Source organism: Peromyscus eremicus, chromosome 7 (genome assembly GCF_949786415.1).
Source record: "Peromyscus eremicus chromosome 7, PerEre_H2_v1, whole genome shotgun sequence".
In the NCBI taxonomy this organism is placed as follows: Eukaryota; Metazoa; Chordata; class Mammalia; order Rodentia; family Cricetidae; genus Peromyscus; species Peromyscus eremicus.
Genome location: NC_081422.1, coordinates 63322143 through 63348870, shown reverse-complemented (window position 1 = coordinate 63348870; position 26728 = coordinate 63322143).

Below are 26728 nucleotides of genomic sequence, written 5' to 3'. Positions count from 1 at the left end.
GTGCATTCTTGCAAGCCTAGCACTCCAAAGGATGAGGCAGGAGGATCGTGAGTCCAAGGTCAGCCTGTCTGCACAGCCAGATGGTATCTCAAACAAACAAGACAAGTGCTGGGAAGATGGTGTAGTTAGTAGAAGCACTGGCCTCATGAACATAAAGACCCGAGTCACATCCCAAAGAGCCACAAAAAGCCGGGCAAGTCCCTTGTAATCCCAGGGATAGTGAGATAGGAGGTGGAGACAGGCAAATCCCTGCGGCTGTCTGGCCAGCCAGCCTCGCCTTCAAGGTGAAGTTCCACGCCAATGAGAGATTCTGCCTCAAACAAAAAGTGGAAGGAGCCTAAGGAGTGACATAATGAGGCTGTCCTCTGACCTCTACAAGTATACACACACACACACACCCATCCACACACACACACACACACACACACACACACTCTCTCATATATACACACAGTACACACATTCATATACATGCACACTATTATACATACACAATATACACTCATACACACACACACACATACACACACACACCCATCTTGATTGGCATGTATTATTACAGACTTATTGAATTCTCACTTTAAACAAATATTCAACATTACTAAATAAGATAATTCACTAACACACACAAAGCATTCAGCACATGGCAGTTGTACAGTGTCTACAGCTTTCAAACTTGTTTCCAGTCCCTCTGCTTTCTTTCCCACCAAGAAAAGAACAGTTTATAGACACAGGCTGTCCAAAGAGGTCAGAGGAAGAGGAAAATGCAATAATGGCAGGGCTGCTCCTGAGCAGGATGCTGTATTATTGAAACAGGTACAAAATAATAAACAACATTGTAATCGGGCACAATTGTAAACAAGATTGCTTTAGCTTATTTTGTTTCCTTTCTTGTTAGGTAATTTCCCCAGCAGGTTGGTAACAGAAAAGAAACAGGGGAGGCAGAGTGTCTGGCTGGAAATTTAATAGCGTGATGCTCAGAGGTGAATAAAATTATTTCTCTTATTTTGATCACGCCTGGCCCAAGGTATCAACTCAATAAGAGCTCATTCAATCAAATTATTATTACCATAGCTTGTTGCTTCTCCACAAAGCAGTAATAACTTGCATTTGTAGAGGGCTTCATAACTTCCAGACCACATTCTTCACAGAGTACCATTTAATCCATACGGCCCTCTCCAAAGGTAGATATTAATTTCTTCATTTTGCAAATCAGAAAGCAGAAGAGGCCCAGGTATGTGTCATCATTTGCCCAAGGTCAAAAATCACTCACAGAACTCTGACCTGATAGGAAAGTAGGATAGTTTAAAAGAAAACTGGTCTTTCATGGGAGAAGGTCAAGCCTGGTGGTTTAGAGCAGGGACCTTGAACTTGCAGGACCTGAGTTCAAATTGTAGATGTGTTGTGGACAAACCTCTGGCCATGCACCAGTCACTGGGCCTCCAATGCCTTGGCTTTCCCATATGTGAGATCAAAGTAATTACAGTCACTTTGTCATGCTAGTTTACTAGAATGCCTTGTTTAAAGTGCCATCTACTGAGCATGGGTCTAAAGATCTCAATAAAGAGTAGGCATTAGGGCTGGAGAGGTATCTTAGCAGTTAAGAGCACTTGCTGCTCTTTTGGAGGACCAGAGTTCGGTTCCCAGCACTCACACTGGGTGGCTCACAACCGCCTGGAACTCTAGCTCCAGGGGAACTGAGGTCCTCTTCTGACCTCCGTTGGCACATGCACACATGTAAGCATATACATCACACACACTGACATGCACAGATGCACATGCACACATGAAATAATATCTTAAAGTCTTTTTAGCCGGGCGGTGGTGGCGCACGCCTTTAATCCCAGCACTCGGGAGGCAGAGGCAGGCGGATCTCTGTGAGTTCGAGGCCAGCCTGGGCTACCAAGTGAGTTCCAGGACAGGCGCAAAGCTACACAGAGAAACCCTGTCTCGAAAAACCAAAAAAAAAAAAAAAAAGTCTTTTTAAATTACAGGAGCTATCATTTTTTAAATGCTGTCCTGGACAGAAGGACTGACTCAATGGGTCTCATGTCCCTTTGATGAGCTCAGTTCTCTCTAGTCCACCTTAAACAGGAGAGGTAGCTGTGAGTCAGGAGCACGGTTCAAGCACTGAGAGTCCTGGGCCCGAGTCCTGGCTCTGTTCTTTACTAACTTTGAAGTCGTGAGCAAGTTCTCCAACTTTCCTGGTGGGCCAGTTTCTACACCTGTGAAATGGGGTCACAACTCCGGTTTTATCAGCGTCTCTCTCGCTGCTGCTGCTGCTGTGGGAGTGTGAGGTATGAGGAGGCATGGAGCTCACCTGTGCCGCCATTCACTCACGCACACACTCATTGATCCGTGCCTTGTTGGCAGCGTGCCCCCACCGTGGCAGGCGGTGTGCTAAACAGAAGTGACTCAGACACGATCAGGAGAGTGGGAGAGACAGATATGTAGAGTGAGCAATGACTGTACAGTGATACAAATTCAAGCAGGCATTATTATAATGTGCCAATTACCGCAATAGACAGAAATAGATTGTGGGGGCTACAAGGAAAAAAAAATGTGAATTCAGCTCAACGCCGGCACTGCAGAGAAAAGACGAACGTTCTCTCAACAGCCACATTTAGGAACTTTGCCAAGCAAGGCAGGTGAGAACTCCATTGTCCCTGTCATCTTTCTTCTGCAGGGAAGAGCTGCTGGATGCAGGAGCCTCATTAGCTGTTTCTCTCGGTTCCACCACCCTGCACACCTTTGTGGCTACACAAGGCCACAGCAGGCCCAGGGCCCCGGGATTTAATTTCGTTCCTGTTAAGCATATTCTTATGGAAGACCCACTATGCCACAGCCATTGTGTCTGGTAAACAAAGAAAAGACTGGGCTCAGCTCTGTTTCCGTGAGGAGGACAGAGTCCCACAGTGCGGATTCTAGAATAAGGGGCTTATGGCCGAGAGGTGGGCAAGCGAAGAGCTCAGTGCTTAAGTGGAGAAAAGACCCTTTCACCTGCATAAAGGGGAACAATGGAAGTGATGCCTGATCCTACTCTTGAAGGATGATGTTTTCTTTGGTAAAGGAAGATCAGTATTCAAACAGATCCATGGAACATGTTGGACTCTAAGTCTTTACCCTCCCACTAGCCTGGATTAGTTACTTTCCCCAATAATTTGACAGAACAAGGCTAAGCAAGGAGAGGTCCATTTTGGCTCCCAGTTTCAGAGATAAGAGTCCATCCTGGCAGGAAGGCAGAGCAAAACATGCCACCGCTGCTTGTTTACACCATGAAGCAGGAGGCAGACAGGGCATTCGAAGCGAGGTTAGGCTATAGTCCTCAAGTCCACCTCTAGTAGCATCCTACTGCCAGCCATTCCCCAGGTCCCAAAGGTTCTACACCCTACCAAACAGTATCAGCACTTGGTCAAGTGTTCTAAGATGTGAGCCCCTGGGGGATATTTCACATTCAAACCACAACACCCCTCCTAGTCCAGGATTCTGTGGAAAATGAAAAAAAAAAAAAAAAAAAAAAAAAAAAAAAAGATCAGTTTTTCAACAACTCCTTGAAATCATCTGTCTACTTTATTTCTCCAATATGATAAATAAATTATTCAGCAGCTTGAGTATGGGTACATGCAAATCTAAAAAATCTGAGCTAGAATTCCAGTAGGCAAAGGCTCACATCTCATTACAGAAGATGTTTGATAAATATTAATGTTCCTAAATGGTGACAGCCGAGGCATCACACAAAAGATGTCCGTGGCAGATTAAACAGCACGCTCAAATTGCCCGAGCCCCTCTGTACATGGAAGAGCACACCCCATTTCATCTGGATGAGAAACTACCCTGCAGAGTCATTTGGGATTCGGCAGTTGACATGGCATATCATCTCTTTGCCAAATACACCAAGACTCTCCACAGTATTTATGACCTAGCTGGCTTGGCAAACGGGTAGAGAAAGAGCCAAGTGAGGAATCTGTAATATCTGACCTAATATAAACTTTGCCTCTAGCAGTGAATATCAATTGGCCCTTGGGAAATGCTTAAGGAACCCTTTATAGGCTAGCTCATTCCATTATACCGAATGTTCTCTCATTCAACCTGGAAATTCCCAAATGTTCTATAATCCCATCCTCATTTTACCAACAAGGAAACTGAGGCACAGAGAAATTACTTATCTTATTCAAGACCAATTGATTTAAGACTTAGCAATTGTTGTTGTGATGATAAATGAGAAAAAAAACATTATATAAAATGCTTATGTAGAAAATTATTCAAAAGCAATCATGGCAGACATGGCTATCATTAAGAGAAAAACTGCCCATTATTCACAAAATGCATTGTTTGAAAAATATAGTAAGGAGAAGGTTCCTGAATGTTTGCTGGGATATGACACCAGCTAGATGTTTCCTTCGCGGATGTGAATAGCCACAGAGATCAGAGACACAATGGTCCTGGTGCTTTTGAAATAGAGAGATGAGAATCACAGCCATGACGACCTTCTCAGAATAAGAACAAAACTCTTCAAATACTACACACATCTGTAAATAGATATATTAGCGTTTCCCTCACTCATAGGCCCTTATGAATGCATTCCCAGGAAAACAATGCATGGAAGTTTTGTATATGTGTGTTCACATGTGAGTGCAAGCCCATGTCTGTACATGCATGTGGAACCAGAATACAAATTCAGCTGTTATTCCTCAGTCATAATCATTGTAATATTTTTTAAAGCTCAAAACAGTTTTGTTTCTGTGTGAGTGGCTGTACACATGTATGTGTACCACATGTGCGCAGTGCCCAAGGAGACCAGAAGAGGGTGCTGGGTCCCCTGGAACTTGAGTTACAGACAGTTGTGAGGTACCATTGGGAACTGAACCAGGTCCTCTGTAAGAGTTGACAGTGTTCTTAATCACTGAGTCATCTCTCCAGCTCTCCAACTCTTACTTTCTTTCTCCTTCCTTCCTTCCTTTTTTTTTCTTTTAGACCATGTTTCTCCCTTGCTTGAAACTCATTGATTAGGCTAGGTTAACTAGCCAATGAGCCCCAGGGATCCTCTGTCTGTGCCTGCCCAGGGCTGACACATGCAAGCATGCCCCACAACACCTGGTTTTTATCACACGGGTTCTGAGGATCCCACAAACTCAGCTTCTCATATTTGCAAGGCAAGTATTTTACTAACCAAGTCATCTTCGCAGCCCTTTGTAAAGAATCACTGAAACTGGAAAACCCATAAAAATCCCAATCTTGTTTGGCAGTCATTTCTACAGGGCAAATTGTATAAAATAAAAAGGAATGGAGACCTTTTTGTATTCCTTTAAGTCTACTTGACAGAGAACATATTATATAAAATATATTACATATTCTATAGCCACATGATTTTGTATGACAAGAAGAACAGCAAATAAATATGCTGACCCAAAGAGGTCAAATACAATCAAAAAAGTCATTTCCCTGAGACATCCAATCAATGGTGGAATGGTGCTACAGCCTCCCTGATTGTGAATTCTGAAGCTCTAAAAGAATGGCTTGGAGGAGTTCCAGTCCAACCTTGAACTCCATTGCCTTTGTTCCATGTGTTCTAGTTATACGATAAGGTATGAGGCCTGGTCAATGTGTCCTTGACCTCCACAGAACACCTGTGTTGCCATGAGCCTTAACATAGAAAGGCTATTAAAAAAAACAATACTGTACCTTGTTCCATAAATATGGTTTATGCTTAATCCCTTTCTTGAACTACCACAGTGATAATGACAGCATATAGAAGACTAAAAAATCCGGACAGACTTGTCAGTATCCTTCAAACCATCACTTCTACCTTGGGTGGACCATGAAATGTAACACCTTTAAGCAGCTTGGGGAACTAGCAGAACACACTTTAAGGAACAGTGGATTAACTCATGGTAAAGGTTTCTTCTACTACCCCATCCCATAATGCCCCAGAGAAGGGTTCATCCTGCCCAGCAGGTTGGTACAAGAAGGGTCATGGTCAAGAAACCCTCTCTCAACATCTCTGTCATCCACTCTTCAGCCTCCCTCTATTGAGGACTGGGTGAGCTGCAAGGTCCATGGGAGAAGAGGTACCTGCCACACTTTCCCTAACTAGTAAAGATTTTAAACTGTCTCTCAGAAACTCTCTAAAGTAAAGGGAGATGAGGGAGGAAAATGCCTGAAGTTAGATTTTGAGGTTTTCAACAATTCCTTCCAATTTGTATATCCAACTCACTTCATCTTCCTCCAACCACAATTAAGACTCTATGGATTTTTTCAGTCCCTTTCTGGTCTATGGAAACATGTTAAAGATAAATCTTTATCATACAGGCATTAGCTTGTGGCTGATGCAGGTGTCTAGCATGATGCTCTTATGGCATCCTCCTGGAAAGACAACTTCTGGGACAATCAAAGGAACCAATGGCTTTACCCATCCTCTGGGGCTAGCCCCACAGCTGGGTGCTCCTCTTAGGAAAAAGTGAAAGATGCCATTGCACCTTAAGTATCCACCAACTCCATCACACACTTGCCCATCTAGTTAAAAATAAAATGTCTTCTCAGCATTTACCTTTAATCTCAGTACTCGAGAGGCAGAGGCAGGAGAAGCTCTGTGCGTTCAGGGCCAGTCAGGGCTACATAAAGAGTTCCAGGTCATCCAGGGCTCATGATGTTGCCATGTAGCTAGTAGCTGTGCTATATGCCTTGTAAGGAGTGCTTGACATAACCTCAAAGCAATTCATCTGATAGATACTTCCCTCTTGAGACCCTTTTTCAAAATAAAATTTTTTTTAAAAAGGAAAGAAGAAATATCCAGGGGCTTTTCCCCATTGGAATAGCTGGTTAGATGTCTGGCTGGCTGATCTGCCTGTGGCCAGGAAATGGAGACTGAGGTAACTAGGAAGTAGAAGGGCTGCTATACAAATTTTCCCATAAAATTCATTTTCTCTATTACAGTCTTGTGTGATGGTTAGAATGAGAACGGCCCCCATAAGCTCTTATATTTGAAAACTTGGTCCCCAGTAGGTGGAACTGTTGGAGAAGGATTAGGAGCTGTGGACTTGGAGATGTGTCACTGGGGGCAGGTTTTAAGGTTTCAGAAAACTCTCACCATTCACAGTGGGACCCCTCCTCTCTTTGGTTTCAACTTACGGATCAAAATGAGAGCTCTTGGGCTGTTTCTGCAACCATACCTCTGCTCTGCCATCATTAGCTCTGACCATCTGAAGTTGTAAGCCCAGTTTAATGCGTTTGTAAGTTGCTTTGGTCATGGTCATGGTGTTTTATCATAGCAATTGAACAGTAACTAATACACCTTTCACACACATCTCCCCTTAAAAATAATCCCATTTTTTCCTATCTCACCAACGGTAACCTTATCCAGAGGTCTCATCTGGACGCCCAAAGGCTGGTATCCCCATATTCCATGTAGATTTCAGGGCAGTCTCTTCATTTTAGAAGGTCATACTCTTTGATCTGTGTTCTCCACCATAGTAATCATGTTGCTTTTCAGCTGTGTGAGCATGTCAGGCATAACTTTGAAACAATCATCAGACAGATAACTATTGTTCTCTCCCAGTTTACTACTGGAGAAACTGGAGGACAAAGGGTCTAGCAATTTGCCCGAGATCACAGAGACTGTTGGCAGTCAGGCTGGGACAGCAGCCAAGATGATATGTCTCGAGTCTCTATCCCTAAGTGCCTATTTACAGAGCTTTTGTTCATCTTCTTCCTCTGTGTGACCATCCCATCAGTGTCGCACACAAGCCCCACTTCCTCCAGGAAGTGCATTCTGAGAGTTCATGGCACTCCTGGCCCCCACTCTTCTACATGCCCCCCCATTCCCCATTTCTTGTCTCATGCTGTGTCATGCTAATTTTTGTGTGTATGGATTCTGACTAGACTCAAAGACACATGAAGTCAAAGACGAGACAAATGATGACATCTCTTGCTGCTCCAGTGCCCTGCACTGTAGGTACTAGGAACATCACGAGAAACATGTTCACAGGGGATTTCAGTCTATGGTTCCTACATGGGAGCTGCAGATAAGGTAGATGCTTGAGGCCAGGTTCAACAAGGAAACAGGCAAGTATGGTGGCACAAATGTATGATCTAAGCACTAGAGCACCAGAAAGGCTAAGGCAAGGGTAGCCAGAAAGAGGGCAACCTGGGCTACATTCATATGAAAAAAAATGATAAGATCTACAAATATTGAAGAATAAGTGAATGTTTATTTCCCAAAGGTTTATTAATAGACAAAAAACAATGTGTGAATGTTGTCACAAAGAAAAGTCCATGGCTACTTTGGCCCAAGATGTGAAGCGGGTCAAGGTTTCTTCCCTTGAGCTTTTTGGCTATGAATGGAAGGAGGAAAAAGAAGGGAAAGAACCACTGTGGCTTAATGGTTTAATCTGAAGATATATGTTGTCAACCTGGTCAGTTGCCAGCAGCCCCAAGAACTGTTGGCATAAGCCAGTCTGAGCGCATGCTAACACAATGGGCCATGTAACAAATCACAGACCTGTTCTGAAGGAAGAGTGCAAAGCTCTCATCAGGCCTTCACTCCCTGGGGGCCCAGCCCCTCAACAGTGATGGATACCAGCCCCTCATAAGCCCCTATAGACACAAACATGGGGGGAACTGTAGCCAATCACATGGATGGTTCTGGCATTTGGCTCAAAACAAACAAAAGAGCATATTCAGCAAGGACAGGAAGGGCACCTGGGTGCTGACTGAGTTCAGCTTTCTTCTTACTGTGGTGAGGAAGAGGCAGGAGTCGGGAGACAGGGATGCTTTGAATTGCTTTTCTGGATTTTTTTTTTCAGTGAGGCTTTTCTTTGATGCCTCCAATTATCACAGTTGAAGTGATTATATTCCCAGCACCTCCACCCAACAGACAAAGAAGTTCAGCATTTCCTGTCCTGGCTAGAAGATGATCTGGCAGCAGACTGGCTCTATAGCCTTGTCCTCTTTGTCTGAGGCAGCTTTTAATACACCCTGCCCCCTCCCCCCACCTTTCTAACTGCCAGAGGAACAAGAGATTAGTGCAGAGGGATGGAAATGTTTTTCCACTTTAATATTGGAGGTGAAACCCAGCGGCCCAGAAGGTCTTTGGCAGCATGGAGAATCTGGACCCCTCTTAAACCATCCCTACCTGGTTCAAACAGGGATGACAGAGCAGGGGAGCTGCTCTTCTCTGAGAGCATCCCCTGAGCATGGCACTTGTAGTCCTGAAGCTCTGGAGACGGTCTGGTGGCTCTGTAGCCACGAGCTTTATTCTGGTTGTTTCTGAGCTGTCTTAACTGTGAAACAAACGACTTGGCATGACAGTACATACATCTGTCTGAACATGAATGTTGATGTTCCCTGAAAAACCACAGCCCTCAGGAGCCAAGGATTTCAATACTCATCAGAAAGGTCACAGTGGGATCAACAGTCCCCTCTGGGAGGACTTACAGTCACACCCACAAAATATAAGAGTTGTCCAGAAGAGACAAAGGACAAGAAAATGGTCGACAGTAGGTTAAGATGTGAGCCCAAAGAAAGTTAAGTGCTTGCATGAGGTTGAGAACACAGCATCACTTGTGGGCTGCAGAAATCAGCATGGCTTGAAAGGATGGGAAGCAGGAGTTTCTCACAGGGAAGTAGTTTGAGAAGATGCAGCTCACTGCCATGTACCTACTTATCTGACACTAGGAAGTAGCAGTCATCCCTTGACGCGGATGCTCAGATGCATTATCATGCATGACCTCATCTTCACTTCAAGTTCCAAGACAAATCTAATTTTGAAGAAATGGAAGCTTCCACAGGGTCAACGATTTGTCCCCAAGTTGAATGGTGAATAGGTAGGTAGCTGCTCATTCTAAAGTGTGTATTCTTAACTGCAATAGGACAAGGGAGTTAGAATATAGACCACCACGGTCTGACTTAGGTTCTGGGGTAATGGAGAGGCCATTTCTGAATTGTGGCAGAAGTGTGGGGCATATGAGATTATATGAAACATCCTCTATGGGCTGAGAATGTAGTTCAGTTAGAGTGCTTGCTTAATATACAGAATTGCTGAGTTCCATTCCCAGGACTATACAAACCAGGAGTGATAATATATACCTGTAATCCTAGCACTCAGGAGGTAGAGGTAGGTGGATCAGAAGTTCAAGGTCATATTCATAAACAGCAAGTTTGAGGCAAGCCTACCTAAGATCCTGTCTAAAAAACAAACAAACAAAAAAGTCAGCCTTGAAGAATGATGGAGGCTGACAGTGGGGATAAACGATTGAAAATTTTCAAGTTGGAAGGTGTCTAAAGAGGTCTATATTACTCCCCTGTGGACCTGCACCTGCACCCTTAGCCACTTCTGGCTGGCAGTGGGAAGGAAGTTGGTCTCATTCAAGGTTTGAACCCTCAGCTTTGTGGGAGGTAGCCAGCTTGTAAAGACTTTGTACTGCTTGGTGAGCCCCCCCCCCCGCCGCCCCCCCAATTCCCCTGCTCCTAGCTCGGTCTGCTATGGCTCCTTCCCCACTTCACCCAAAGAGCTTTCTAAAAGATAGCATCTCTACGTTGATGCTGATACACTGTTGAGGCTACAAAACTCAGGGGCAATAGCCCACTTTGATCATGTCTGCGTACTGGAGAGATTGGCAGACAGGTGTGGGTCTCAGGCTCGGTTTGAAGCAGGGAGGTATTCAACCCACACATCGCAGCTGTAACAAGATCCCTTGACTGGGCCCTCTTGGCCAGGCCAGTAAAGGGGAAGGTTCATCAGTGAGTAGTTTAAGGTCAAAGACTAGCATCAAATGACCACTTACTCTCCCCTTGGGGAAAGGGAGAGGCAAGAGGAGCAAAGTGGACTTAGCACCTACCCTCTTTCAAAGGAGTGCTCTCCCCTCGCTTCATATTTTCACTACCAATAGCCTGCGATAGCCCCAAGAGACAGCATTACCTCACTGAAAAGACAGGGAAAGCAGAGCCAGCACATCTTAGCAACTTCCCCACAACTGCAAAGCTGGTCGGCTCTACATTCTGCTTCCAAGAGAAGTCTGTGTGACTTCCATCCCGGTCCAGCCTTCCTACTTGGAAGAAGGCCTTCTGGGGCTCCAGGGCCTCTTGTAAAGCAGGTATTAGCGTGACTATCTGTCTGAGGTGTGGTCCTAGTCAAAGAGGACACCCATGGGCTCCCCTGCTCTCTCCCATATAGGGATCCGACTTGAGTCTAACTGAAGTTCTTCTGAGCACCCGGGGTTACAGAAAGGAAGTCCCGTGCACAGTGCAGGAGACTCTGGGGAATGAGCCTGGAGTCACAATGGGGAGAGGGTTGAGGTCAGAGTCCAGGTGGGGGAGATCTTCCCAACATTTCACACCACCCCACTCCCATGGACTAACATCTTAATCCTCAGGAGGTGAAATAAGGATTAAATTGGTCAGCAAGAGTCAGACTTAGTGGTATTGGCTTGAAATCCAAGCTACTTGGGAGACTAAAGGAAAATTCAGGCCAGTCTGGGCAACATGGTGAGACCCTGTCTCATGAAAATAAAGACCAACAAGAGGGTTGGAGATACAGTTCAGTGGAACACTTGCTTAGTGTGTGTGAGGTCTTGGAGTCAGTCCCCAGGCCTCAGAGAAAATAAGCAATGGAAACTTCTGGAGTCTGAGGGACAATTATGGCCACCTCTGGCCTCCACACAAGCATGAGTCCACACATACACCCCCTGTTCATCTCCCCTCACCTAAAAGTGCCTCACAGGTCAGACCAACCCTGACAAAAAGGCCCTTGCAGGCCAAGGGGACTAGGGCATCATGGGCCTCACATCCTGTGGCAACTGTCATGCACCCTGTCACCCACAGATGTCTGCAGCACTTACTCTGTGTCTTTGAGATCATACCCCACCCTTGTGTCTCATCTTCATGTCTCAACACTCTGTCACGGATCATCCCACTCACAGGACAGGAATGGAGAAGCATCCCCTGCTCATCTCTACGGTTTCTCTCACCACCTACCCGGATTTCTGATGCCGTCTCCAGAGCCATCAGCGGCCGGGGCACAAGGCCAGATGACAAATTAGTAATGGTCTCTACCCACTGGGCTTAAAACTCTAAATCCCAGCATTAAGGAAATGCCAGAGTGTGCAATTACGGGGAGTCCTTCGCTTGAAGTCTTTAGTACATCTGAGCGAGAGGAGAATTAGCTCAACGTGAAGCCATTTGTTTCTTTGTAAAACAAGACAATTCAATAAACATGACATCAAGGAGAAGCAGTCCTCTGGGGAGGGCAGAGGCCTCTTCTACACTGATGAAGTTATTAACTTGCAAGCAGAATTCTATCCTGAGGTCTCTGCTTTCAAGAGCTATTTTTCCCTTCCAAGCACTGTTTTCTTTCCTTTTCTCCTTCCTCTTCCTCTCTCTCTCCCTCCCTCCTTCCTCCCTTCCCTCCCTCCCTCTCCCCTTCTCCTCTCTTTCTCTCTTTCTTTCTTAATCCCTGTAAACACTCATGCTCTTTCTTCCCATCTCAAAACCTGACCAACCACCTTATCTCACACCTCTGGCTTGGCTACTCTCCCTCCCCAGTAAGGCCAATCCAGACATAAGATGGCATTTGATAAATGCATAAGTAATAATACACATAGACTCAGATCTATGCATTGGTTTGCTAGAGCTGCTCTATCAAATCACCCTAGACTTGGTGGGATAAGCATAAGAAAAGTATCATCTCATAGCTCTAGAGACTGGAAGTCAGAGATGATCTCCCCTTGCATCTTCTGAAAGTTGTGAAGGAAAGGTCTGTCCCGGTCCCTCTGGCTTGGGGATGGCTCATTTTCCCTTGTCTCCTATCAGTGTCTTCCCTCTGAACAGATCTGTGTCCTCACTCCCTCTTCCTACAGGGGCATCAGTCATGCTGGATGAGGGCCCACCTAACTCACTTCATTTTAATCTCACTACCTCTTCAAAACCCTGATTTGCGTGAGCTAAGGAGATGGCTCAGTAGAGAAAGTGATTGCTACCCAAGCATGTGAACCAGAGTTCAGATCCCCAGAGACCATATAAAAGGCAGGCAGGCAGGCAGGGCAGCCACCTGTACTCACAGTTCTCAGGAGCCAGAGACATGGAATCTCCGGGGCACACTGCCTACATAGTCTAACTGGAATTAGCATGTGCCAGTTAGCAAGCGCCTTGCCTCAGTCAATAAAGTGGAGAGGATTTGAAAAAGACACCTGATATCAACTTTGGGTGTCTGCGCACCACACAGCACACACATGCACACACACGCACAAGTGCATTAGCACACATACACTCACACACATGCCAACACTCATATTCACACATGCATACCACACACATATACAAAATTTTAAAGGAAAGAAAGAACCTAATTTCAAGCTGTGGTTGCACTTTGAGGACTGGGTGTTAGGACTCACAAATGGATTCTGAGGGGCCACAATTCACCCTATAACACTGGTCTACAAAGGTGACTTTCTGGTCTACACAGGTGACTTTAGTTTTGAGAAGAGGGATCTTATCCTACCAGCTATTGCAAGATCCACAAAAGTTAATCATTTCAGTTTCCACAAAACTGAGTAATTAAGTGATTTAACAATTAAAAACTGGAGGCACCAAGAAGACAGGACCTTTCTTGTGAGCCATGACCCTTATCTAGAACAATATCCAGCACATGGCACATACCAGGAATGCCCTACATATCCAAGATAAATAAACAACTAGGAAGTTACATACTGGATAGGCTGACATCTTTCTGATCTTCCAGAGACCTGCCTAGCCTTTCAAAACAACCCACACTTGGAGTTTGTGGTAAGAGGTAATACTTCAGGCCCACCCAATAGGTTCTAAACACATTCATCAGCCAGCAGAGTGAGCACGCCGGGACCGTCCAGTTGGCAGTCAAAGGCACTACGTGAACGCGATCAAATGGATTCTGATTATGTGGTTCAGTTAAGAAAGCGAAGCAGCTGGAAGTTCCCTCCATGGGCAAGAGACTCTGCCAAGCCACAAACCCAGCCCTGAACCTTTAGGATACCCCACTCTTCCCTTATCTCAGCAGGTTCATCCCAGAGACCTCAGGCTGTGCATCCCATAAAATGATTCTCTGTGGATGCGATTTGGACTAGCTCCTTCTCTTCAACGGGGTATGGATAACAGTTCTAGTGGCCAGCAGAAACTCAGGCTAAACAGCTCTCAACACACTCATTACTGAAGGTCCTTGCTACACATTTCACCTTTTTATGGTGTGCATTGGTGCATGCATGCATTTGTGCATATAGGTGTGTGTGTGTGTGCGTGTGTGTGTGTGTGTGAGACAGACACACACATACACATATATACACCGAAACACTATATATATATCTTCATGGACAGGTGTAGTTATGTTTATAGCATGTGATTGTAAGTACCATTTTTAGAGTATTCTTATTTAATTATTTTTGTTTTTAATAATTTTTAATTCTCCAAGAATTTTATATAATGTTTTTTGATCATATTCACTCCCCACCTCCTCTCTGATCTACCTCCACTTTCCTATTCCAAACTTTGTGTCCTCTTATTTTTTTTTTAAATACCCACCCACTCCAATTTGTGCTGCCCACGTATTCCTGCATGTGGGGCCATCCACTAATCATGGTTGACCCACCAGGAGCCACACTCTTAACAAAACTGAATCTCCCTCACCCAAAAGCCATCACCTTCCCATAGCTCCTACTTTATTTATTTCTTAATTATACAGACGTCTGTATGTCTTCCTGTTACATGCCCACATGATTATGTCCACAGAGGCCATGAGACAGCACTAGATCCCTTGGAGCTAGAATTACAGGCGGTGTGAGCTGCCAGAGTAGGTGCTGGGAACCAAACTCAAACTCAGGTCCTCTGCAAAAGCAGCGTCCACTGTTAATCACTAAGACATCTTTCCAGTTTCCAGGCTATTTTAAAAATATTCCCTTGAGTCGGGTAGTGGTGGCACCTGCCTTTAATCCCAGCACTTGGGAGGCAGAGCCAGGTGGATCTCTGTGAGTTTGAGGCTAGCCTGGTCTACAGAGCAAGATCCAGGACAGGCACCAAAACTACACAGAGAAATCCTGTCTCGAAAAAAAACAAAAAAACAAAAACAACAACAACAACAAAAAATTCCCTTGAGCATCTATTTCATCTTCCCCCCCCCCCTCCCTCAAATCTTGCCAATCAAGGAAGTAAAGTGATTTGGGAGTTGGAATCAACATCATGTGACCCCAGCAAACGGAAGTAGGTGAGACAGAGGCAGAGCGGAAGTTCTCCTTGTGTCTATCATTATGGCACACTCCTTTCCATCCAAATGACTGATGGCCTGTAATTTGCCCTTGCTGTTGTTTTGGCACACACCAGCAGAATGCCACTCATTCGTGGTCCCCCTGCTGAAAGCTCAGCCATCCAGGTGCTATGGGACACAGACTCTGGCATTTGAGCAGCTTCCAGGGTGGGTCATCCATAAAAGTTTAATTTTCTCAAAATATGCAGTGAGGTGCTTTTCCTGAATGAGCTGGCTTCTGGCTCATCAACATATTGATGGGAGTAAATAGGAGGAAGATCTGTAAGTCAGGAATCTAATCAGCTATCATCTAGTCCATCTGGTTTAATTAGGGAACCCAGCAGCTCGCGGGCACCTTTTAGTAAAAGCCTCCAGAAGATGCTCCAAGGAAGGCAGGGTGCTTCCTGTTGTGTATGTGATTTCAAATGCATGTGGTCTCCCCTGCCCCCACAGAGCTCTTCATCATATGCACATCAGAGAACTAGCCTGAGACACATCCCTGCCTGCCTCTAAAGGGTGGGCAAGTAAAAGCCGATGTGGCTTAGGTGGGTACCACCACACAGCAAGGCTGGCCACTCCACGTACTTCATAAACACCAATTACCCAAGTATGCATTGCCCAGGAGTGTCTCAACCATTCTAAAGCTGCTGGTCTAGGCACCATCTTTGAAAACAGGCCAGTGGTTCCAAAGGTCCAGGCTCACAATGGAGTCACTCCCGAAATTCAACAGCTACTGAAGCCTGGGTACCTTCCCTAGAGATTATGATTTTAACTGGCTGTGGGAAAACTGGACATGTGTATGAATGTCATTTAAGAATTTCAAACATATAGAAAAGTTTCATGCAGAGTATCTATTTTTTTTTAAATCCTCGAACTGATTGGGAGTGACTTGTTGACTGGATATGCCATCAACCCTGTCATAGAAGACAAGACGATTCACCTACATAACCACAATACAACCTTGAGGACCAGTAGTCACAAGGAACATGATGGTCACTTTCCTAAAGGAACCCAGGGTCTTAATAACAAGAAATCTTGTTACAATTACAACCAGCCTTTTGTTTACCTTTTGTTTTGTTTACCTTACTACTGTGGTTTTTTGTTTGTTTGTTTGTTTTGTTTTGTTTTTGGACATGGAATATTTTGTAGCCTAGGCTTCCCTTGAATCTGATATCCAGGTGAAAATTTCCTTGAATGTTTGATCCTCCTGCCTCTACCTCCAAGTGTTGGGATTGTAGGCATGCACCACCATATGTGGTTTGTATCTGGTGCTCCAGATCCAAGCCAGGGCCTTGTGCATGTGAGTTGGCAATCACTGTGCCAACCACTAAGCCACATCCCCACGAGCACCTTCAGTGACTATGTCTCCAAGTGTTTTCAAGTAGAAACAGCTCCCCAGACCTCTCCCGACTCCCAGAAGAAACTGGTCACGTTTGAAGACTATAGCACTGGTCTGTTAAAACACTCCCTCAATTGAGATTCATGATTATTTCCTCATGACTTGGTTTCAGTTAGCACCTATGACAGGGCTACATCAGTAGTGACACAGAATCGTCATCGGGGTGTGTGTGTGTGTGTGTGTGTGTGTGTGTGTGTGTGTGTGTGTGTGTATTGTGCACATGTGTACTTAATCATGGCTGTGTACAAGTCAGAGGTTGACATCCTGTGTTATATTATGATCATGATTCACTGGGGGTCAGTGGGACCTGATGCTTCCTTTCTTCCTTTTGATTCTGATATTCTAATGTGCAACCAAGGTTGAGACAGGTTTCCCAAGCCAAGCAAGACATCATTCTCAAAGGACTGGCGCACCAGGCAGAAGCCTCAGGGAACTGCAGGACCTTCAGTGTGGTTGGTGGACAGAACAGTGCAGGGACACTAGCTGCTGTCTGCAGGGCTCCCTTGAACCCTGGCCACCTCATCACTGTTGACTCCTCATGGCTCCTACCCTACACTAAGAAATAACAAGATGCATCCTGGTAGCACTGTGAACATGCACTGTGTATGTGTGCATGTCTGTGTCTATGTGTACATGTGTATGTATATGTGTACATGTATGTGTTTATGTACATGTATATGCATGTGTGTATGTGTGCATGTGTGCATGTATGTGTGCATGTGTATGTCATAGGGAGTGGTCTTTGAGGAAAGGGAGCTGACATATCCTGACTCTGAAAACGTACGCTATTTCCTGTTTGCCCACTGCCTCCATTAATTCATACACAGCAATCTTCACTCATTTCTTGGCTGTCTTTGGTCCTAGGGCCTCTAAGAAAGTGTTCAGGGTGGGGGCCTACCTACGCTGATAAGATTAGCATCCTTCCTGGAGATACCAGAGCTCACTTACTCTCACTCTCTACCAGGGACAGAGGCCACATAAGCATATAGTCCAATGGCAGTTGCCAGCAGACCCACAGAAGTTTCAGAATGAGACCTACCTTGTTGGAACCTTGAACTTGGACTTCCAAAACCAAGAGAAATGATGCCTGGTTCTTAGTAAATGCTTCCTTGGTACTGGCTGTTTCTATTGCTTTAACTTTTTCTCGGACATGTCCTACACATTCCAATCCTCTACCGTTCTTTATAACTTTAGTTCCACGAACATTTGAATAAGTCCCTATAACATGGCAGCCAACGACTAACTCCAGGGTCATAGGCAGCAATGCAAGGCCAAGAGTGGAGACTGCTCCCTGCTGCCTTGGGGAAGCTGCTCCTGATTGTGTCTATAATGAAGGGGCTGGTTCACAAGAGCAAATGGGGACTTGGTATGGAGCCTGTCACTCAGCGTTGGCTGCTGGGAAAATGACTAAATCATGGTATTAGATCCAATAATCCTCTATGCTCCCCCTAGTTTTATTGAATTCCATGGTAATATAGTCAACTCCCCGGCTTCTTAATAATTAGCTAAGGCCCTCCAAATATAGATCTCTTTTTCACCTCTAGATTATCAGAGACATTTTCTCCCCTCTGTGTTGGATTAAAGTACTAGAAAAGGACACTCAAAAGCTGAAGGAGGCTGGAGAGGTCGCTCAGTGGTTAAATGTGCTTGCTGCTCTTCTAGAGACCAGAGTTGGATTCTCAGAACCCATCTAGGGCAGCTCATAACCATCTGTAACTCTAGTGTCCGGGGATCTGTTGCCCTCTCCTAGTCTCTGAGGGCACCTGAACTCATGTACGCAAGCTCACACATGCACACACAAAGAAGTTAAGGAGCTGGGGATACAGCTCAGTTGGTAGAGTGCTTATTCAGCATGCGAGGCCCTGGGTTTGATCACCAGCACCGTACAAACTGGGCCTGGGGGTTCACATTTGTAATCCCAGCACTCAGGAGATGAAGGCCTGTTGCCTCTGCATTTCTTACTTTTCTGTTGTTATAAGAAAATACCACACAGGTGAAGCAGAGAAAGTCAGCTGGAAGGAGGATGAGACTGTACACTCTCAAAGCCCACCCACCACCAGTGACGTACTTCCTCTATCAAGGCCACACCCCCCAGATTTCCCCAAACAGCACTACCTACTGGGGCCAAGTGTTCAAATACCTGACCTATGGATGCGTTTCTCATTCAAACACTCCACCCTTCCCCATATGGGAGCCTTGCTCTTACTGGGGCTGCATTCGGTCACAGGGCCTCCGAGAAAAGTGCTTAAAAACTAAAGAAGTGCTAAGGGTGGGCCCTAACCTGAGAGGATTGGCATCCTTCTAAGGGACCCCAGAGTCCATTCCCTCAGAAGTGCAAGGTCATTCCTGGCTATGAAAGGAGTTCAAGGCCAGCTTGGGCTACATAAAAATGTGTCTCAAAAAAAAAAAAGGAGGGGGGTGGGTGGGACGGGAGAAGGAATTTTAAAGCAATTAAGAAAAAAAAAAATGGAAGCGCCTTGGTGTGTTCCTTTGAAGTTCAGATGCAAAGGGATTGGAAAACCCCCAGAAGAGTGTAGTCAGGGCTTGAAGCGAGGGTACCAGAGAGGCTAGTTAAAGAAACTAAACTCTGCCTCTCTTTGGGATACAGACAGACAGGGAATTTCTTCCTCTTTGGGAAGAGCTGGGAAGAGGGAGGAAAGGCAGCCTCACATGTCACCCATGTCGACATCTGAGTGCTGACAGGAACAGCCTGTCACACAGGAGGAAAACACAACCAGCTTTGGGAAGGAGTGGCCCTCCTTGATTTCTCAAAATGTACCCCATGTCTCTGCCACAGCCTGCCTGAGTTCCTCTTCCACTTTGATTTTTGAGGATGTCATTCCCAGATAGTGATTTTTTGGGGGGTAAGAGTCCTGCCTCACAGCTCCTTGCCTGGTTCTAGCACAAAGTACTTGCACACTCAGCTCTCTGGACCTGTGGGTCTCAAATCGCAGGGGAAGGCTGGGCACACCTAGGCCTGTGAATGACAGATGCTCAGCTCGCGGAAGACACACAAGGTACTTTCTACCATGGTGTTCCTTTATACCTCTGGATTCTTTCCCTCCTTCCACGTTTTCTCTTCTCTGTCACCATCATTCCTGCCACGTGTGTGTGTGTGTGTGTGTGTGTGTGTGTGTGTGTGTATCTGCATGTGTGTGGTTGAGACAGGTTTTCTCTACACGACCCTGGCTTTCCTGGAACTCATTATGTAGACCAGACTGGCCTTGAACTCACAGAGATCAGTCTGCCTCTGCCTCCCAAGGGCTGGAACTAAAGGCGAGCAGAACCACCACCCTGCTCCCCTTCATCACTTTTGACCTCAGCAGCAGCTTTTCTATGTCTAACTACCAAGCTCTCTCTTCTTCCTTCCTTCCTTCAAAGCATCTCTGCAAACTTCTTATAGACCTGTAGGCCCAGTGTCTGATCAAAGACCCCAAGAAGAGAAGTCCCTCACCAAGAGTTCCCACTCTCTTTCCTGTGGCCAGTAGGGACTTGTAGGGGAGCGCGCTCTACAGTTCACCACAGAACTTGCTCCCACTGGGCTGAAGAACAACCACGTGGCTCCAGGCACCAACCCTCCTAGCCTTGTCCCCTGGAACCTGCGACTTCCATGGTCTTTGAGTCCTCTGGGCCACAGAGGAACAGGAAGGGCAGGAGAGGGGAGTGGGCAGGGGTGAGGCCCTCTACTCTTGCATCAAAGGCAAGGCTTCTGCTTTCATCTACCTTCCAACCCAGGCTTCTGCAAAAGATTCCAGCAGGAATCAAAATGCTTTTGTTGCTAAAATATTTTGCAAGCCAATGGAATGGCAGGGGGAAGTCAAAGTTAGTCAAACCAGTTGAATGGTGGCAAACTTTCCTTTTAATATATTGGACAAAACTGACTCCTAAAAGTTGTCCTCTGATGTCCATGGGTGCGCACACACACACACACACACACACACACACACACACACACACATACACACACACTCCAAACTAATATGTATAGTGTTTTGTCTTGGTTTAAATTCTTTTCCAATACTTACTGACTGTATAGCCCTGGGAAAAATCACTTGACCTCTCTCAAATTCATTTTCTCATCTGAAAAATGGGAATAGTAGTAAATTCCTATGGATTTTTTTTTGGGGGGGGCAGTATTTGTGCAAATATCTATTAACATCTCAGCATAGGACTGGCCACAGAGCATATCCCCACAAGACCTGCCATTCTTACTGTTATAATACTGGGATTGCTGACCTCCCACCCACAGGGCTGCTCCAGCACACTGCTCAGTACTCGGTAAAGAGTCTTTCTCTCTTCAGTGACTAGAGAAAGAGATCCTACTTTGTCTGATGGGGAGAACTTTGCTCTGAGAACCTGGTAGGATGTGAAGTGGAGGTGGTCAGGGCCTCTGCTTGGAACACAAATGAAAGCCATGCGTATGTTGGTGGGTAAGTAGGCAGAAAGAGGGTTTATTGGAAAGTTCCAGAAAGGAACTTTCCTTCCTGAAACAAGGAAGAAGCCTAGAGTCAGGGATTCATTCAGTGTCAGAACAGGATCTGAGAGCTGTCTTCTACCAGTGGAGATATGTGGCCAGAGGCACCAGAGACATGGAGTTCCTTGTCTTTGATGGTATCAAAGCTCTTGATGGAGGAGCAGGCTCCTAGCTGAGTATGTGGTGTTGGTGGGAGTGGGGTGTATGTGTATACATGTGTACATGCTTGTAGACGGCCAGGATCAACCTCAGGTACATTCATTCCTCAGGCACCATCTACCTTGGTTTTCCAGACAGGCTCACTCTCTCACTAGCCTGAGGCTTACCAATTAGGTTAGTCTGGCTGGCGAACAAGCTTCAAGAACCCGCCTGTTTCTACCTGCCTAGTGCCGGGGTTCCAAGTGCTCACCACCAGGCCAGCATTTTAATGTGTGTTCTGGAGACTGAACTCGGTCCTCACGCTTGCTGGTCAAGTACTTTTTCTGATGGGGCCATCTTCCGGCCCTGGGTTCAAGCTCCTTTCTCCTGATTTGGAGACTGCTGACTTTTCTTTACCATCCTCTCCAATGCACTGCCACCCAGTAGGCTTCATATGACTTGAAAGGGTTTGTGAGGGTCACACAGGGTAGCTGGGCAGCCTTGGCCCACTGCTGGGAAAATGCTCTGATTTCCAAGCCTGCAGCCTCAAAGCGTAGCCTGCAGTAGTCTGTCTCACCTCCTACTAAAAATGTGCTCTCTGAAACATGTAACAGCACTGACCTCTGCCAGACGGCACAGCCCAGCTGTTAGCATTATTCAACTTACAACAGAAGTTGCCCTTCAGACCCTTGCAGCCAGGCCCAGGGAGGAGGTGACATTGTCAGGGCTGGGCCTTCGGAAGAACAAAGGGAAGAGTCACCTTGGCACTGAGGATCTGGGAACTGCTGTGGCTGGCTCAACTGGGCCTTGTGCAATCATCCCCTTCTGGACCAGGGCTGCAGACTGCAGAGGCAGCCTCTGGACCAGCCAATTAGGCCCCAAGTGGGGCTGCCATGTCTCATCCACGGAACCCCTATTAGCAATTAGCCCACAGAGGATAACTTTATGTGGGGTTTATTTTTAGTACAGTGTCAACCTTTTCATTCTGGACAAACCTTTTGTACCTACTGCACACCCAAGTTGTAGGACATTGCATTTCCAGCCTCTTAATTGACTTCATTAGTTAGGAAGCAGCACTCTGAGTCCTGGGGGTAAGTCAGCAGAGGAAGGCTAACTGGGAGAAAGTCAGCTGTCCACTTAAGAGGAAGGATGCCCATCCACACGCCCCCTCCCTAGCCCAGAGAGCCTGCATCGAGGAACACTGAGGTCTCCTTGGTAGTCACCCCATCACTCATCCCTGAATCTGCTAATGACCTTGGATTATTTCCTGTCTTCCCAGGCTTTTATTAAGGGAGGTGTGGCAGGAAGTAGCGAGACCATGTCTTGATATAAATCCCAACCACTATTCCCTCTACTACTCCTTGAATTCTCAAGCATTTTGTATAACACACACACACACACACACACACACACACACACACACACACACACACACACGGAAAAGCCATACCTAACTCTCCCATCTGTAGTCAGTGGGATCTCTTGTGAAGAGCTGGAAGTAGGCTAAGGAAAGAGTGACTGACCTGTGGTGAGAACAGAAACAGTTCCTTGAGACAGAGTCTCAGGGAGTCTAGGCTGGCAGGGAACTCACTGTGCAGCTAATGATGAGCTCTACTTTTTCATCCTGCTTCCACCTCCCTAGTGTGCCGTCAGGCCTGGTGTATGTGGCATTGGGGACCAAACCCAGGGCATGGTGAACGTGAGGCAGGTACTCTGTCAGCTGGACCTCAGTCCCTGTAATGGACCTTATGCACTCTACAATTGACCTTTGTGACTTCTGAGGAGCAAAATTACAACAGATCTATGTCCTGTTTGGGGGTGCCATCCCTCTGAAGGCCTCATTGGTCCACATACTTTGAATCTCTCTTTTGTGCCAGACCCCATGGAAAGAGAAGAGATGAAGAAATCCCAGATAACGGTCTCAGGAACAGATTAGTGGCAGCATTTCATGGTTGAAGTGTCAGGCCCCACAACAGAACAGCTCCGCCCTAGTCTAGGGGACTGAAGGGCATTTCACTGCTAGTTTGAGTTTGGCCAGGATCCAGCCAGTAGAAAGGGAAGTTGGCCGTCTCAGGTATTTGAAAAAGATTAGGGAAAGGCTGGGGCATCCTGGGACAGGTAAGAAGTGTTTGCCTGTCTGGACTTGGAGAACAAGTATTAGCCTACAGAGGTACAATCTAGGAAAAGGAGGCTAGGGCCTGATTGCAGAGAACCTGGTGTCCACAGAGGGGAATGGCCAACTTTCCCCGTGGTTGAGCAGAGGTGGGAAGTCCTGGGCTTCAGTGGAGGGAGAGGTCATGTGAGGTACTCGGCACAAGCCTTCGGCTGTGAGAGCGGAGGTAGGAAGGGGGAGGCGGGATGCACACAGAGGCCCTGCAAGGTTGTTGGAAGCTGCTGCATGGAGAGGACCTCAGGGAGTCGATAACCTGTGCAGAGAACACTGCAGGTATAAATAACTGTCATCTATCAAAGCAGATCATGTGGAGAAGTGAGAAGCCTTTTACAGTGACATCTGAACAGAGAAAGTCAGTACACAATGACTAGGGTTTCCTGGAAGGGGGTCCAAGTCAGTCTCCTTCCCTTCTAGGCTGAGCTGGCTTTGGGGCCCTCTGCCTTCATGTGCATGGAGTGGGGACAGTTATCTGTATGTCTGAGTCAGAGCCTCAGGAGTGGGTGCAAAATGGCGGGCTGTGTTCCAAGCGGGGCCCAGAAACCAGGGCAGTCTCAATAGATCCTCTTATTCTTTCTTGTCTATTTTTCTTTCTTTCTTTCTTTCTTTCTTTCTTTCTTTCTTTCTTTCTTTCTTTCTTTCTTTCTTTCTTTCTTTCTTTCTTTCTCTTTCTTTCCTTCCTTCCTTCCTTCCTTCCTTCCTTCCTTCCTTCCTTCCTTCCTTCCTTCCTTCCTTCCTTCCTCTCTCCCTTTCCTTGAGACAAGATCTCACAAGATACATCCAGCCTTGAAGTTCTACACAGTGAGGACGACTTTGAACTTCTGGCTCCTTCCCTGTGCTGGGATCACAGGCATGCTCTATGATTCCTGGTTTATTCCATGTTGGAGACTGAGCACTGGGCTTCCTGTGTGCTAGGCAAGGATTCTACCAGCAGAGCTACATGTACAGCCCCAGGCATCTGGATTCTTAAATGCCTGTGTCTATGTTCTTATGTTCTTACTTTCTTTTTTTTTTTTATTACTACCTCTGAACACATGTACACACCAGCCATGGTGTTCAGTTACATCTCAGGTAAGAGGTAAGACCCGTCATATGGAGGCCTTTTTGAGAGTTTCGGATCCCATAATACCCTTTTCTTCTCCTAATCCATCAATTTGTGCTAGCCTGGGTGGAGAGCTCACATGAAAGGGCACAGGTAATTCATTCTCTCTCTCTCTCTCCCTCTCTCTCTCTCTCTCTCTCTCTCTCTCTCTCTCTCTCTCTCTCTCTCTCTCTCTCTCTCCCTCCTTCCCCTTCCCCCCATCCCTCCCTCTCTCCCCTTCCTGGTCTTTTGTATTTAGTATTTTATCCTGTCCAAAATTTCCAGCACATTAAACCATTAAAGAGGAGTGGTATGAGGAGATATCCATTACTTGTTCCTTGTTACGGGGACGTTTGTAGTCTTTCACAAGTAAGTACAATACGGCTATGTGTTTTCATGGATGACCACTGTTGGGTTGAGGAAATGCCCCTTTGTATTACTTGTTGACTTTTTTTTTTTTTTTTTTTTTTAAATCATGAACAGACGTTGGATTTGGTCAAATGCTTTTTCTGCATCTATGGTCATGTGGGCTACCGCCCCCTCCCCCCCTACACCCCCACCCAAGCACACTTTGTTCTATTGGCACGTGTACTGCAATTGATGCATCCTCAGATATGAACTGACCTTGCATTCTACTGAGCTATCAGCTGCTCTTCTAATGTCCTGCTGGATTCTGTTTTCTGGCACTGCGCGGATCCCTTTTGCATTTTTGTTCATTTTCACACTGGAGGCTGAACCCAGAACTTCGCACTTGCTAAGTGTTCTACCGCTAGCCCTTAGGAAAACCAACAAACCAAACAACAATAACACTTCTTAAGGTAAGGTCACAAGAAGTTGGGCTGCGTGTCCTGCACCTGACTCTGTGGCACAGGCAGGCCTTGAATCTGTGATCTTCCTGACTCGGCCTCCTGAATAGTGACATTCTCCGCTGAGAGGCCTGGTTCATTCTCTGCCTTATTACTATTACTTTTTTTTTTTTTTTAAGACTAGAGAGAAATCCTTTTCAAATAACTGGTAGAATTAATTGGTAAACTAATTGTGGCCTTTGTTTGAATTTTTAATTGTTAAAGCATTCATCACTGTAAAATTAGTAGCCATGCCCGCCTGGCTTTCGTCTCTAACTGGTAACTCAGTGTTTTGCTTTTTCATTATTGATCGTTATAGCTAAAGGTTTGCTAATGATGTTACTCTTTTCAAAGAAACAGCTTTTGGTTTTGTTGATTTAAAAAAATCATTCTCTGTTCTTTATACTATCGACCCCCAGTCTTTATTATTCCTTCTTTATGTGCACACGGGGTGAATGTGTTCGTCCTTTTCTGGTGACGTAAGAAGAAAATGGGGAGGTTATTGATTTGAGTTTGGTTTTGTTTAATGTGGGTCAGGGTTCCTGTCATTTTGATTGATCTGGGAATTTCCTAATCTCATCTTCATTTTTTTTTTTGATGGCTAGTTTGCCAGATGCAAAGGTCTTGATAGACTTGGGTTTGCTGTGCCCTTTGAATGGCACACCTCTCTCTTGGGGTCGACAGTTCCAGGTAAACAGTTAGCTGTTGATCTTACTCTCTGGTGTTCAGTCCCCTCTTATTGCTTCCCTGATTCTCTGTTTGTCTTTGGTTCTTAACATTTTGATTATGATGCATCGCAGTGTGGACACTTTCGGGTTTACCTCACTTGTAAATTAATATTTTTTATTCATTGACATGCCATTTAAAAACAATAGCTTTTCTTCCTCTTCTCGTCTCCTCCTGGGACTCTGTATTGGGACCTCAGTGTCCTTTGACCTCCTCTGTTAACCCCCCACTCTTTATTCCCATCCTACCAGCTGGATAGCCTCTTTTTTTTTTTCTGGGAATTTCAGGTTGGCTAATTCTTTCTTTGATCTGTTCACATCTGTTGATGAGCCTCCTCTTTGGTGAATTTTCCTTTCAGTTACCTTGTTTCTCAAGTCTATAGCTTATGTTTAGTTACTTCCCCTAACATCTAGCTACTAATACCTATCTATCTATAAATTATATATAAATATATAATTTATAAATAAATAGGTATAAATAGATATCTATAAATAGATTTCTATTCTAAATAGATATAAGTATAAAATACATAGATGTTTTATGTCTATATATTATATATAGAGATATTTATGTATCTATAATTAATATTTATATATTACCCATATATTTTGTATTTATATATTTATATGTAAA